General features: G+C 36.5%; 1 long non-coding RNA gene across 2 annotated transcripts in view; it reads right to left on the bottom strand.

Annotated features, from left to right (window-relative positions):
* Positions 1–16,462, bottom strand: part of LOC110213754 (uncharacterized) — a 59,492-nt gene that overhangs the window by 19,813 nt on the left and 23,217 nt on the right. Inside the window, exon 2 of one of the 2 annotated variants that reach the window (XR_013486974.1) lies at positions 11,204–11,264. This is a non-coding gene — a long non-coding RNA (uncharacterized LOC110213754). Of the gene's footprint in view, positions 1–11,203; positions 11,265–15,389; positions 15,652–16,462 lie in introns of those variants that run through there. The other variant, XR_002326104.1, reaches the window with a different exon arrangement.

The following is a 16,462-nucleotide window of genomic DNA, read 5'->3' as shown; positions in this document are numbered from 1 at the left end:
ATGTTGTCTGACTAAGGCCGAGTACAGAAGATTTATCAACTTCCTAGTTCAGGAAACAATGCTTCTTTTAAAATTTAAAATTACATTAGGTTTTTTGGCTATATGTCACACCTCTGACTCATATTGAACTTGTAAAATATAATTCTCATTTATATTGCGCTTTAAGGTTTATAAGTACAAGTACAAACAAGATTATTCTCAAAGTAACTCTTTGTGGTAGATAACAGAAGGGTTTTTATTTTCATTTTACTAATGAGAAAACTGAAACTTAGAGAGGCCAGGTGATTTCTCTAAGTTCACATAGCTAATAAGTGATAGAGGTGGGGATTCAAACTCAGGTCTCTTATTCCAAATCTTGGGTTATATTAAGGAGGAAGGGAATACCAGGAAATAATTCCAAGCTATTTGAGAATAAAAATTATGCTTAAACCCTATTCTACAGTTGAGGTGCTCAGAAACAGCAACAGCAACAATAATATCAATCATAATAATGATAGATGTCATGCATATAGCACTTAAATGTTTGCAAAGTGCCTTTACAAATATTTGCTCATTTTATCCTCCCAACTGTGAGAGGTAGATGTTGTTATTGTTCCCATTAAACAGATAAGGAAACTGAGATAGATGTCAATTAAGCGACTTGCCCAGAGTGACACAGCTAGTCTGAGCAAGATTTTAACTCAGGTCTTTCTACCTCAAGGCCCAGCACCCCATCCACTGCATCACCTAAAAGCCCAAAATATACCCTTGTAGCTTTTGAGTTCCATTCAGTGGAAGTGGAGTTTAAATTGGAGTACTGAACATGGAATCAGAGGACCCAGGTTCAAATATTCAGCTCTGCCACCTACTACTTGTGTGACCTTAGACAAGTCATTTTGCTTCTTTAACTCTCAGTTTCATCACTTATAAAATGAGGTGGTTGAACTAGATGATCTTTAAGGTCACTTTTAGCTCCTGATTTTGATGTTCTCATTAAATATTTCTTGATTAAAAAAACATAAAATAAACCAATCCATCAACAGTTAAGTTTTAAGCAAGTATTAATTAAAGTTTCATTTTCAATAATTTTCCTTCAACTCAAGTTACCAAAAGAATGACAATTTTGCTGTTTCTTAAAACCTTTGTCTTACAGAATGATGCCATCTTGACAGATGTTCTATTAATAGTAGCATTTTTCCTGCACTTTGAAAAAAAACTCCCAATCAGTCATATTGCTAACAGTTTTCCACAAGAAACAAATGAAGGAAAAAAAGGACCTGTCATACATATGTGAAATTAGGTAGAAAATTATCATAAAATAGAAATGATCCCATTTATGGCATACTGGCACATGAATGGTACGTTCTGTCACCAAGTTTCAATGAAATTCACAAAAAATGTGGGTGCTTTCTTGCACAGCAGAGCAGACAGGAGCCTGAGTAACAGAAGTAAAGCATTTGGTGGTGAAAGTTACTCAGGGCTGGGGGTTGGTAAATTGTGAGGACAGGGCTACAAAGTATTCAAGGGTGATGGACAGTGTATAGTAGAGCTTGTCACAAATAGAATGAAGACAGGGAAAGAAGGAAATTCAGGTCAGAGTCAGGGTGATGGACTGGGAAAGGAGAGTAGTATGAATGTTTAAAGATCAAGGTAAGGAAGATGATTAGGTTTAGAAGATCAGAAGTGATTTAGAGGAAGTAATGGAAGGTTCAGACATTATTACCACGTAAGGAATTGCCAGAGTTCAAAGCCATAATGAGTAGTACCATTATGGGTTCTGATGAGATCTAGGTTGTGACTGTGGGTGAGTGAAATGGGACTGAAGCTATAGGTCATAGGGTCAAGGTGATTGATGAATTGAGAGGCCAATATGCTTGTAGGGCACAACGACATTGATTTTGAAGTCCCCGATTATAAAGACAGGTGTTGAGACAGAGAAGAATATTGTGAGTGAGACACTGAATTCTCTTAGAAAGGTAGGAAAATGTCCTGGCTGACAGATAAATAAAACAAGGTTTCTGTTTTGTTTTGTTTTTTTCTGAACTAGACATGGTCATTTAGAATCTCAAAGAAGAAGAGGATGCTAGGTGACAGAGGCTAAGGTAAAGACTAACAGAGGGGTTCTTGGGAGCAAGGAGCATGTTAACTCTTGTCCCTAGCCACATACAAAGGTAAGGAAAGAAAGCACATAGGGCTGGAAATGGGAGCCAGAAAGACCTCTTCTATTGTCTTCTAGAAGAAACTGGGCTTCTGAGACTACGGAGGATAGAAAGAATATAAAAGGAAATAATCTAGAAGGCAAGTTTGTAAATGATAAGAATAGGGATTCTTTAAGGCACAATGGGAGGGGATGGCAAAGAAGGTTAGGGACTGGGGAAGGATAGGTTTAGTTGGATGGAGATAATAATAATAGCAACTAACATGACAACTTCTAAAAATATCTCTGGAAATTAATAGTAATAGTGATTCATTAGCATTTATATAGTGCCTACCATGTGCCAGGCACTATGGTAAGCATTTTATAATAATGATGTCATTTGATCCTCACAACAACTTTAGGAGGTAGGAGTTATTATTATCCCATTTACAGATGAGGAAACTGAGAGAAACAGAATTAAGTAACTTGCTCAGGGTCACACAGCTAGTAAGTGTCTGAGGCTGGATTGAAACTCAGATCTTCCTGATTCCAGGCCTAGTGCTCCATCCACTGTGCCACCTAGCTGAGAATAAGAGAGAGGGTAGTGATTTTACTCTGTTTAGGGGTTTTACCTCTATTGAGATGTGGCAAAATCTCTGAAAGATATAAGTCAATTTCAATCATTATAAGGCAAGAAATCCAAGGGAATAATACCTATACCAGCAAATTGGAAAGAGAGAATGTAAGCAATAAAGATTGAACTTGGTCACTTCTATCACAACAAATTATTTCTAGCCAGTCCTCAGATGTGCTGCCAAGGTGACTCTGCTACAACATCTTTCCTTTAGACACAAAAATTAACTCATGATAGATTTTAGGACATGTGCATAGACAATCCTCATCATTTGGTACTATTTGAAGAGTAGGTTCATGTTACAATTTTCCAATTTCTAATTACCAGGATGAGTCAATTGGTGTATTGTCTATAGAACCAAGGCCTGTGAACAGCAATACTGAGGATTATAGAACTGAAAAATACCTTTCCATGACAAATTTCAGAACTAAAAGCATAAACTATGCTATTTTGAGTGCATGGAAAATGGAGATAGGGAGATAGCATTACTCTAAATGGCTGACGACCAAAGCAACATTCTCTTATGGTACTAAATGCATATGAGTCATACATTCATGCTGGCTTTTTCCACTACAAAACTTAATTTAATCTGAACTAGAGAAGCATTACAGCATGCATAGAAAACCACTCTCTAATACAAATTGTCTGTATGACCCTGGGCATGTCAGGACCTCTCAATACTCCCAGGCAACATTCAAATAATGAGTGAATGAGTGAAGGGATATTCATTTATTCAGTGCTTTCTATGTGCAAGCACTTTGCTAAGCACTGGAAACAACATAGAAAAGTGAGACAGTTCCAGATCCCAAGAAACTCACCTCTAATTGGGGAAGATAATAAATAAGAGTGGCAGGATATAAGAAAAGACCCAAAAGTCCTGAGGGTACAGCAGTGAGATAGATGGCAAAGTCCAGGGGTCTTTATGGCATACAAGTATGATAGCAACAATACCAAGTAACAACAACAATTAGTAGTAGTACTACTAATAATAATAATTATTATTATTATTCACATTTATGTTGCACTTTAAGGTTTAAAAGCACTTTACTAATATTACCTCCTTTGATTCTCACAAGTCTGAGAGTAAATGCTATTGCTGTTCTCATTTTTATAGGTGAAGAAATTGAGGCAAACTGAGGTTAAGTAACTTGCCTAAGGTCACACAGCTAGTACGTACCTAAGGCAGGATTTTAACTCAGGTGGTCCTGATGCCAAGTCTAACATTCTACCCACTGTACCATTTAAGTGCTAACTGGCATTGGTATTGGGAATTCCTGCACAGTGAATTTCTTACACTGATGAAATCACAGATCCATTAAAAACAATTTTAAAAAAACCTTCAACTGGACTGGTACCGCATTGCTGCAAGTCAGTTCTTTTACTCTTCCATAATTAGCTATCATACTCCCTTAAATGGCTATTCTAAACTTTTCCCCTCTCAAATACTATATCCTAAACATTCTCCTTCCCTCTTGGCAGAAATTATTACCTCCTACTTTACTAAAAAAACATACACAATTCACCAAAATTTCCTATATTTCTCCAATTCCATACCTCAAAAGCCTTCAAAAGTGTCCTCCCTTCTCTCTTCCTTTTCTCTAGCTTCTGAGGAAGTGGTGGCCCTTCTCTCCTCCAAGACTGCTATCATCCCATCACTTCCTCTCTCTTTTGAGACTTTCATTCCTTGATCATTCCCTCTCTCCCATTTTCCCCTCTCTCCTTTTCTACTGTCTTCTCCTCTGCTGCCTAAAAACATGCCCAGGTCTTTTCAGCCTCAATTTAAAAAAAAAACACTTTAGTTGACATCTTCTTAAGCTATAATCCCATATCTTTTGACTCTTTCATAGTCAGACTCCGAGAAAAAGTCTTCTGTATTCATTGCTTCCACTTTCTTATCACCCTCTAACTTCTCAATCCCTTCAATATGGCTATCAACCAACCTCATCTCCTTACTGAAACTGCTCTATAGTACCAACTCTGATATTTTCCAATATTCATCATTCATGAGCTCTCTACAACTTCTGATACTTGTACTCTACCTGGATGAGGGTTATTGGGAGGATCAAAGAAGATCAGTATGTAAATGTTTGATACTATCATCATCATCATCATCATCATCATCATCATCATCATCATTAGATACTTTCTTTTCCCTTGACTTCCATGAAACTATTCTCTCTTGGTTTTCCTCCTACCTATTCTTTCTCAGGAGCTTGATTATTATCCAATTCCTATCTATTTGGGCATCCCCAACGTTCTGGCTTGGACTCTTTCCTCTCTCTTCAGTCTTTTGCTTGGCAATCTCATTAGTTCCCATGGATTCAATTATTACCTCTGTGGAGGTGACTTCCAAATCTATACACTCAGACTACATCTCTCACCTACACTCCAGTCCTACATTGCCAAATGCCTACTGGACATGTCTCACTGGTATTCAATTTAACAGGTCTAAACTGGAACTCATTATCTTTTATCTAAACCCACCCCACCTCCAAACTTCCCTCTTTCTGTTGAGAGCCCCACTAATACTCCCAGTCATGCAAATTTACAGACTTGGAAACATTCTTGATTCTTTTCTCTCCCTCCCTCCACCCTCTCACTTTTTTATCTAAACATTTGCCAAGTGTTATTGAATCGACCAACTATCTTTCCCATGATTATACTTTAGTTCATACCGTTATAACTTCTACCTTGTAATATTACAATAGTTTCATTAATATGTGCCCTGTTTTCAGTTTTTTCCTTCCACAGAGATACTAATGTAATCTTTCTTAGCCATGGATTTGAACATGTCACTTTGCTGCTTTAAAAAAAAAAAGTCTTCAATGGCTACCTATTGCCTCTAGAAAAAAATACAAATAATTTAACCTTGAAATTTAAAGCTCTGGATAATCCTGTTTTCTTCTACTTTTCCAGTATTATGTTATCTTAATCCTCTACATTCTGTCCATACTAGAATGCTAGCTGCTCCCTGAACTATCTTTAGCAATTAGGTGAAATCAATTTAGGTAAAACTGCAAAATTTAATGAGGTACCCAATATTCTTTTGCCAACTCCATTTATCCAAGATTATCTTCAGTTTTGATATGGATTGAGAAAAATTGTTTACTATAGCACATGAGTTAGAGTTCCTTGGGCAAGGAATTTATTTGCCTATCACTGTTCATACCAAGAGAAAGCACAGTCGGTGCTGTCAGTCCTTTATTAAAGAAACATGAACACTGAGTTACTAATAGCAAAACCCAACATACAAAATGGCTTATTCTGGGTTCCATAACATAGACAGCTATATAACTACCTTAACAATGAGGTAACAACATTAAGAGGTGGTGTGTATTGTAAAAGAAAAAAAAAACACTGCATTTGGAGTCAGGAGAGACCTTAGTTCAAAGCCTGTCTCTGATGTGAACTATATGAACATGGTCAAGCCATTTGAACTCTCTGGGCCTTAGTTTCCTCATCTGTAAAATGGGAATAATAATATCTCTAGATCACAAAGTTGCCACAACAAATGACATAATGTATTAAGTTCTTTGTAAGCCTTAATGACCCATATATGTCAGCTATTATGAATTTATGCAAACAAAATATCTAATAGCTCTATGGGAGGCCAATTGCGTGGTGATATGAGGGGACTCCATTGCCCAAATATAATCTTAAAATATTCAAGGATAATCACATGAAAGAGGGATTTAAATTTAAACTTTTGCCCTTAGAAGGCAGAGCCAGAAACAATGAGTAGATGTTATAGGAAGATTTAAGCTTAAATAATAACTTCCTACCAATTAGAATTACCAAAATTGGAGGGAATGGGTTGCCTTAGACAGTAGTGAAATACTCAAGAAGAGACTATTCTAGGTAATGAAGGGTTTGCAAAGAATAAGACAAAGTAACCAACAAGGAGTTTATAATCTAGTAGACTAGTTGAAGAAAGGGTTTCTTTACTCCTTCACTGGTGATCTTACAACTTTGAATTTGGATTATATCTAGATTCTGGCTTGTTTTCCCTCCTAATAGAGCATAGTCCTAGATAAAAAGACCAAACAAATAGAACTCGAAGGAACCACAGAAGCCATCTAGTCCAAACGTTTTATTATACAGAGGACAAAACAGGAAAACAAGAAGGCCATGATGACTTGCCCAAGGTCGCACATTTTGAGCATCAGGAAAGGGACTTGAATTCCAGTATTCTAACTTCAGGGCAATGTTCACTATACCATGCTACCTCCCTGGGGTGATATAGAGAAGTATGGAGATATGGGGAAGTGAAGAGGAGGAGTTAAATGTATACTTAAGGCTCTGCTACATATTTATAGACAGGGTAACTTAGTAACATTTATGGGGGAAATACACTATGAGTTTTCCTCCAATTAGAAAGTTATTGCCACTTGCATATGAATACCATGATCTTTTATTTAACCACCACCCCCAACAAATTCATTAGTATTTTGCCTTACACATCATCAAAACAATTGACTTGCTGAAATTTATCTCTTTAACATACAACTAATGCTTTTATCAATATTAGAGCTTCTGAAAGGCAATGTTCATATAACCCTTCACATTTAGTTACATGCAAATAAGCATCACTAAATGCTTTGAAAAATGACAATCTAACAAGTAACCAGAAGTGACATTATTCTTTCTATATGCACTAATTCAAACACAAAAATTTCTAGTTGCCCCATACTTTATTGCCAGAGAGTAATCTGACCTAACCTAGAGGATATCAGTCCACTCAATGAATCCATGATCTCACCAGTGTAGATACTATCTCTGCTGGAGTAGATCACAACTTATCCAGCTTAAAGAAGTAATTTACCCAAGGCCATACAAGGAGTAAATGGAAAAACCACAGACTCAAAACCCAAGTCTTCACACTCTGATTCTAGCATTTTTTCCACTAGAAGTTGAAGCTATGACTACACACAGACACATCTGATTCTTAAAGAACTCCCCCATAGATAAGCAGCCTTTTCCTGTCTATTAAAATGTAGTCATTTCACTTTTGTGTGTGTGTGATATTCCGTGACTGTCAGTCTGCCTCTATTCTTGAAGACGGAATTCATGGTAGACACGGGTAAGGTTTCTGAGTAATTTACAAGCTTTTGATTTATTTTATATTTTGACTCTGAATCACAATTTTCTATTGGAAAATAGTCTTCCTAGCTCACCCTTAAGACCCCCTTTGTATTGAAGCAAAGCTATAATTATGGCAGGGCCATCAAGGCTTTAAACCAGAGTGGACAATTTGTTGAGAACCAATGGCACTTTCTGTGAGAGACCTCCACTGTTTATATAACTGGTGGTTATGTCAGGCCTTTTCCCTGAATTGTTGCTTCCCCTATAGTCTTTGTCCCAAAGACTGTCTGGGTCCCCCTCATCATAGCAGAAACTACAAGATATCTTGCTTGCTTTCCTCCTCTTTGCCTCCTCCATCCCCTAGATAACTTCCCTGTGACATCCTCTGTCTTGCCCCAGCAACAGCATCAAAACCTGGTGTTATCTCTCTGGCTTCCTTCCCATTGCTCCCAATTTCTCTACTCTAAGCTACACCTCCACTAAGAACAATGAAAATATAGTGTCAAGGCAGAATTTCATCTGACTCTTGCCCCACACTCAAAATTACTTTGATTCTAGGTGATTTCAAAGTAGAGCTATAACAATTTTTGAGTATGGTTTATAAGGAAACCAATTCTATCTGATTTTCCATCTGTCCATCTTTATTTGAGATAGTGTCCTTACATTCAGCTATGACTCCTTTCTTTTCTGTTTCCACTGAGAGAAAACCATTAGATAAAGATTACATGTTTACAGCACCAACAATTAATGTTTGGAAATGGTCTAGAAGTTCTGCCTGTTTTTCTGATACCATGCCACCATCATTGCAATCAACATAGCCATTTTTGTTCTCATTAGCTTTCCTTGTCAACCTAAACTCATTTAGGACTTTATTTAGTATGTTCACATTCTTTCTATTGGTTAGTAATATGTTTATGTTGTATATACAACTATAGAAGATGGAATCAGGGGGAGGTAAAAGGATTACATTCATCATTTTACCTCCCCCTGATTCCATCTTCTATAGTTGTATTTTTGTCTTCTCTCACTAACAGTAGCTTACCAATCATATCTGTCAGTTCTTTCAGGACCCAAGATGTAGCTCATCTGATCCAGGTGACATGAATTCATCCAGTACAATGTAGGCGCTCTCTTCCTATGTTCAGTAGAACTTATGTTAAGTAAGGATTCCCTATTAGCTGTTTTTGTTCTCTCCTTTCCAGTGAAAAGGCTAATCTCCTTGACAGAGAAAATTAAAACAAAATAATAATTAAACAGCTCTTCTTTTGCAACAAATAGTAGATAAAAGCTAACATTTATACAGTGTGTTAAGTTTTGAAAATACTACTTTACAAATGTTATCTCATTCTATTCTCACAACAATCTTTGAAGGTAGGAGCTATCAATTATTCCCATTTTACAGATGACAAAACTGTAGTGGAGATAGGTTTAGTGACTTGCCTGAGCTCACACAGCTAGTATGTTCCTAAGGCTGAATTTGAACTCAGGTGACACAATGGATAAAGCTCTGGGCCTGAGTTCAAATCTGGCCTCAGACACTGTGTGATCCTAGGCAAGTCACTTAACCCTATTTCCCTCAGTTTCCTCATCTATAAAATGAGCTGGAGAAGGAAATGGCAAACCACTCCAGTATCTCTGCCAAGAAAACCCCAAATAGGGCCATGAAGAGTCAGACACAACTGAAACAAATGAAGAACAACTCCTTAACTCCATGTCTGGTATTCTATACACTGAAGTCGCCTAACTGCCTCTCTTGTCAGTTATCAACCCATCTTTCCCTGGCAGTGGTTTTATCCTCTTTAATTCTCTTTCATTAACATAGCTATTTTAAAAAATCATGTTTTTGTTTTCCTTAGCTTCCCTTGCCAGCCTATTTATTCTGAATTTTAAAACTGCTGCTAGGATTTTTACAGCACCGTGTAACTCTCTGGTACTCATGCTCTTTAACAATCCCTTGCTTCCATCATCTATTAATATCAATTTTTAATCCAAATTACTAATTGAGTTCCCCATGCATCAGCATTGGGATCTTCAGACAGCTCCAGTTTTTCCTCCTCACCAGAATTGAATCTTTAGAATTTCATTCTTGAGAGGTGGTTTTTGGGGGGTTTTTTGTTTGTTTGTTTCGGGGTGGTTGTTGTTGTTTTGGTCCCACCCTGGGTTCACTTCAGGCCGAATTTTGGTCCACAGAATATGAGACTGGAGTTTGAGATTGATGGAAGAGAGAAAGCTTATTGAAAAAGGAGTTTCTTCATGTTTCATAAGCTGAAGGTGAGGTCTCAGAGATAAATAATTGATTAATTAAGCACTTTCTATATTTGTGGTAATTTATGAAGTAAAGTCACAATATATCCCTTAACTGTTTTTTAACCTAGTGTGAACAAATTAAGGTAATGAAGGAGTCAAATAACAGACTTAAGGGTGGATGTTTAATGTGTTCATCCCTAAGAGTACCTGAAAGTATTACCCAGTTCTTTGTGCTCTCATGACACACCTCCACCCTTATCCATGGAATTGCTTCAAATGGGTTAGCAAAGAGCTCTGTTAAAACTAAAGCATGTCTCTGGGACAGGCTTGTCTACTGTGTCCAAACTGCTCATTGATTTCATTTCTGTCTCAGTTGTCTATAGCAAACTCAAATGACAAAATCATTTCTTCTTCTGACTTTATTGATTTTTGCCCAAATTCTCCCCACCATTCTTCCCTCCTCTAAGACCTCTGATAAAATATAGATCAGCACTTTATCAGGTTGCATTAACAATGACCCTGTTGTCTCATGCAATAATGGACCAGACCAAATCATCTATACTTATTTTCAACAAAGGACCTCACCAGATGGATTCCAGAATCCATCACTATTTGGGGTTTTCCATCACTACCCCAGAACCCAAATGATAACTGCTCTCTACAACCTCCTTCCTCACAGTGGCTGTTAGAGCAGTTACTAAGTCAAAGAAATATTGCAGATTGGGTGAACAATCCCTACAGCCTTTACCAAACATTCTTAGAGGATCTCTCTTTCATCCAGAAATCAACCAGTCCTCCACCCTCAACAAAATTAAGTCCCAAAAGTTTATGAAGGAGGGGAAACAGCAGAGAAGCTAAGAAAACTAAAAAACAAAGGAAAACTAATACAATGAAGAAATATGACAAAAGTCATAACATCTTATTCTTCTTTAGGAATATCTCTTTCCTTTTTTGAACATACTGAAATGAAATCCTAAAATGTAGGTTTATATATTTGTTTAGAACTTTCTTTAAAAACTCTTTAAAAATCCAAAGATGCAAACTACAAGGGACAGAATTATCTCTCCCACAAACCCATAAAAATAAAATTAAGCTGTAAGCGAGAAGGCATTGCTCACTCTCACCTTGGATTCTGTCATGTAGGCCTTTCTCTCTCTGTGAACACCTTATTCACAAGTTTTGAATCTGGCAAAAGATATGAAAGGAGTGTCAGAAAATACTCTTTTGCTTTTGGGACTTACAAATTACTGTTCTGCATTTTTTAAGAAATGGCAAAAAAGAATGAATATTTCATGCAAAAAGTACAAAGGATTATCATACCTAAATTCTCAAAGATAATGGCAGTCGAACACAAGTTTTCACAGGTTCTACTAATATGGAAAGGCTTAGAATCCAGTGCCGGTTACAAACTAGTTACCAGATTCTGTATTCTAACATGCCTAACTAAGTGCAAAGAGGCTCATTACTAGTAGGCAGAGTACTTGGTAACAAATACTTTGCCCATGGCAACCCATGTATAACCTGGGGTTCTAGCCTGGAACATTGGCATAAGTTTCTCATCTTTGGTGGGGGAAATGATTACTCAATGTTTCATTTCTGTATGAGGCATGGAGTTGGTGAGATCTTGGGAAAAAGAAAGATCCTTTTAATTGTAATTTACAGCAAGAGATGCACACAGTTTCAGAACAAAAGAGAGAAGATGAAGAGAATGAATTTTGACTAGAATAAAGTAGAGAAACTGTACACTGACATGTCTACTTCCTCCCAAAATCCTTCCCTCTAGGGGCCTCTCCAAGAAAAACTGGAGCCCTCTTGGTCTATTCCTGCCAGAAGCCAGAAGAAGAATCTTTCCTATCCCCAGTTCTGGACAACTTTATCCCTCAAGACGGCACATAGCATTGAATAATCATACTCTCTATCCATGAGGAGAGTCATGAAAATGAAAAAGGCCTAAACTCCAAATTACACATGAAATGCCTCCTGGACTGTCAGTGGGAGTGGCAGGGACAGAGTGGTAGAGAGGCAAAAAGGGGGCCAAAAGTGCTAAGAATCACAGAGTAAATTATAAGTTAGCTGTTGATACTCTGTGAAATCCTCATCCAATGACCACAAAGTGGACATTCTAGACATTCTACTGGAGGAACTGAATTATATTAATCTTACTATTTAACAAAAAGTGCTGGGGAAATTGGAAAGCAGTCCAGTAGAAACTAAGTATAGAACAACATTTACAACATATATCAAGATAAGGTGATATCATTTAGACATAAAGGGTGATGTCTCAAGCAAATTAGGGAGTGTGGAAAATTTTACCTGTTTTATCTATGGATAAGAGAAGAGTTTATGATAAAACAAAAGATAAAGAGGGTTATGACAGCTAAAATGAGTAATTTTGATCATATGAAATTTAAAAGGGTTTGCACACGCTAAACCAATGCAGCCAAAATTAGAAAGAAAGCAGGAAACTGGGAGGAACTTTTTTACAGAAAGTCTCTCTGTTAAAGGTCTCATTTCTCAAATACATAAGGAAACTGAGCCAAATTTATATTTTTTTAAAAGAGCCATTTCTTATTTGATAAATGGTCAAAATGAACAAGTAATTCTCAGAAGAAGAAATCAAAACTATCAATAGTCATATGAAAAAAATTCTCTAAATCACCAAAAACTAGAGCAATGAGAATTAAAACAACTCTGGGGTCCCATCTCACACCCATCAGATTGGCTAACATTACAGAAAAGGAAAATGACAAATGCTGGAGGCTATATGAAAAAATAGGTACACTAATGCATTGTTGGAGAAATTGTGAAATGGTCCAACCATTCTGGAGAAAAATTTAAAACTTTCTGCAAAGGGCTATAAAATTGGACATACCCTTTGACACAGCAATACCAATACTGGGTCTATACACCAAAGAGATGCAAAAAGGGGGGGAAAGACCTATATGTACAAAAAATATTTATAGCAGCTCTTTTTTGTAGTAGCAAAGAATTGGAAATCGAAGGGATGCCGATCAATTAAGAAATGGCTGAACAAGTTGTAGTATATGATTGCAATGGAACACTTTTGTACTAGAAGAAATGATGAGCAGTATGGTTTCAGAAAAACCCAAGAAAACATATGAACTGATGCAAAGTGAAGTGAGCAGAACAAGAAAACATTGTGCCCAGTAACAGCAATATTGTAATGATGATCAAATGGAAAGACTTAACTACTCTGAACAGTAGAATGATCCAAGACAACTGATGAACTGAGTACAGATTGAAACAAATTTTCTTTCATTTTATTTTTCTTGCTTTTTTTTCAACATAACTAATAAGGAAATACATTTTGCATGATTTCACATGTATAATTGGTATCATATTACTTGCCTTCTCAATGGGTGCAGGAGGGTTAGAAAAAGGAAGAGAATGGAGAACTCAAAAAAAAATCTAAATGAATATTTAATTTTTTAAAACCAAACTCTTTTAACACCAAGTACTTCACTTATCTATGTAAATGATGGGCACCTTATGGTTATTGAAACTATTTTTTTGGGGGCAGCTAAGTGGCACAGTGGATAGAATGCCAGCCCTGAAGTCAGGAGGACCTGAATTCAAATCTGACCTCAGACCAAACACTTGACATTTACTAGCTGTGTGACCCTGGGCAAGTCACTTAACCCCAATTGCCTAAAAAGGAAAAAAAAATTTATTTTCTTGTTCTTTTAGATTTTTGTTCATGTTCTCCCATAAGTTTGCTGCAGAAGAACCCCTCCACATGCTAGGGGCCTTCCTCATTTTTGTTTTAAACCTGCAAGCAATCTACCCATTATCCCTAGCTCTTAAAATGTAATTTGAAAACTCATCTTTTTTATCAATTTCCCTGATAATGTCCTTTAGTCTGGCTCTTCTTCAAAGTTCCTTATTTGTTATATGTTGTAGCCTACTCTTATGTGCTACAAACCCTTCTTTTGCCTTTTATGTCATCAATAAGTGTTTAATTCTTCAAGGACCATGTTGTTTATGTTATATGAAAACGTTGGTGGAACACTGGTGTTAACTAGATGGAGCTTTGTTTCTGGGAGAAGAGGGATTTCATTAAAGAACTTTGAAATTTCCCAAAGGCAATCCAACCTGTTCTCTTTCTTTTGTTTAATGCTGGGTCAACTCATTAAACAAGATCATTTCTGTTATTCTGTTTTTCATGAAATCTGAAATAATTTTGACATATGGATGGGAAATATTTTGTTGGAAGAGATCCTCTAAAGCCGCATTTTGTTCTACCAAATCAAAAGTTATTTTTAAATGAATGGTCAACAAACACTGACCATAATGTGATCTTTTATCCTCTATATCTTTCAGTCAATTGTATGATAAGAAAGATGCGGTTTATTTTGGAAGATTACTCGTAGAAGCCTACCTGTTCCTTACTAAGAATGTTCTTATCAAGAATGTTTTTAATGCATGTATAGATAATTTTCAGGAAAAAAATTATATAGAAGTGAAAGTAAGTGTATAATTAATTGATATTCTCAAAGGTAGTTGATATTCTCTTCATTCCCTACTCACCCTTTTTTGGTATCAGTAAAGCCTCAGTTTTCTCCTCACATTTTCTTATCTTCTCTTCTTTAAGATAATTGTAAATCAATCCTTCAAGATCCTCACAACTATTGCCTACAGCATAGTCTTTTTGATGTACACTTGATATAATGTAATCTGGCTACTTGGCAGGGGGGGGGGGGCGGGTCTTTTGCTCTTATCAATGAATTAGGCATGCAACTGCAAAAACTAGAAAAAGAAAAATTTTAAATCCCCAATTAAACACCAAAATGTAAAAAAAAAAAAGTAATTGAAGGCTTTAAGAATTCACAGAAAGGCAACTTAAGATAGTGAGGTAAGAGGCAGCTAGGTGGCACAGTGGATAGAACTCCAACCTTGGGTTTTGATATTTACTTGGGCAGTCCTTGTTCAAATGAAATAACTTTATAGTTTGGAATGTATTTTAAAAAGCAATACATAAAGGTTTACCACCAAAAAATAACATCCAGCAAACCTGAGTATAATCTTACAGTGAAAAAAAAATGGACTTTCATAAAATATATTTCTAATTATTCCTAATAAAGAGATCAGAAAACGTATCTACACCTGAGTAGATACTTTGAAATGCAAACACAGCAGTCAAGAGAAACACAGTAAGGAAAAATATATCTGAGCAACTGAAATATAATGACAAAAGATGATGAAATATGGTATTGTAATGATGAAAAGAAGTAAGTGTTCCTTCAAAATACAAATGCTTTCATGGATCAAAGAGGAATTAATTAAGGCAGAGGACTCGGTAGTTTTATTATGTTTTGATGATCTTAGAGAAAAAAGAAAAGGAAAGTATAACCTTGACTACCATTTATGAGATAGGTTTATATAATAGGGCCCAAATACATGGTGATTCTGCCCTGAGAAGATTAATTATTAAATGTGTAGCTTGTGCTGAAGTCCCCAGTTAGAGAGTAAAATTCTCTAACAATGGGCTGTGGGTGGAGATCGCAGGGAGGGCTAAGAAGACGTCCTCTTACATAGCTCCCATTGTGCTGTCCTGAGAAAAACAAAGGGACATATAGCAATATAAGGACATGGTTGATCATAGGTGTTTATGAGAAATAATATTAAATCTGATAAAGGCATAACAGAATAAATTTAAGAAACACAAACAGTAGTAAGCTGGAACAGGGTAGGACCTACCCATTGCTCCTCTCAGAGCTCCTGGGCTAGTTAGCACCCAAGATAAAGCACACACACACAGTCACACACACAAACACACATTCATACTCTTACATACATCTTCTTTGTCCATTCAGATGGAGGTCATCTCTCATAGTCTTACAAAAGGACAAGGCAGATGTGGTCACCACTAGTAGCTGTTCTGGTATCCTAAAGTTGCACTGGGATAAAAACATCACCTCTTCCTTCTTCTCTTCAAGAGTTTGCCCTCCTCAGATCCCTGTCTTTGTCTTGAGTGGAAAAACAACAAAGACAAAAACAAAACTTCTTCCTCCACTACCACTCTTTATCATAGAGCTAATATCTTTCTAATGTTTTCTTTTCCAAAACCAGGAAGAACTATACATCCCAGGAGGTTTTGTGGTCAGCCAGTGCTTTGCCAGAGGTTGTTACAAAAAGAAAAAGGAATACAATAAAAAAGAAAGTGAGAAGAAGAGAATGGGATTTATTATCTTATATATATATATAAGCATACAGAAGATTATAAGATATGGAGGAAGTGATGGTGAAGCAGGCTGCTCATGAACCTCAATTTCATCTAAACCAGATGAAGAAATAGAAAACTATAATACCTGGTTGTCTCAATCTACCTCCGCTCAGACCTAAACAAATCTAACCAAAAAATA

The sequence above is a fragment of the Phascolarctos cinereus genome, unplaced genomic scaffold (assembly GCF_003287225.1).
Source record: "Phascolarctos cinereus isolate Bilbo 61053 unplaced genomic scaffold, phaCin_HiC Scaffold_1;HRSCAF=81, whole genome shotgun sequence".
NCBI classification, from domain to species: domain Eukaryota; kingdom Metazoa; phylum Chordata; class Mammalia; order Diprotodontia; family Phascolarctidae; genus Phascolarctos; species Phascolarctos cinereus.
This window is presented reverse-complemented; position numbering and strand designations above follow the sequence as displayed.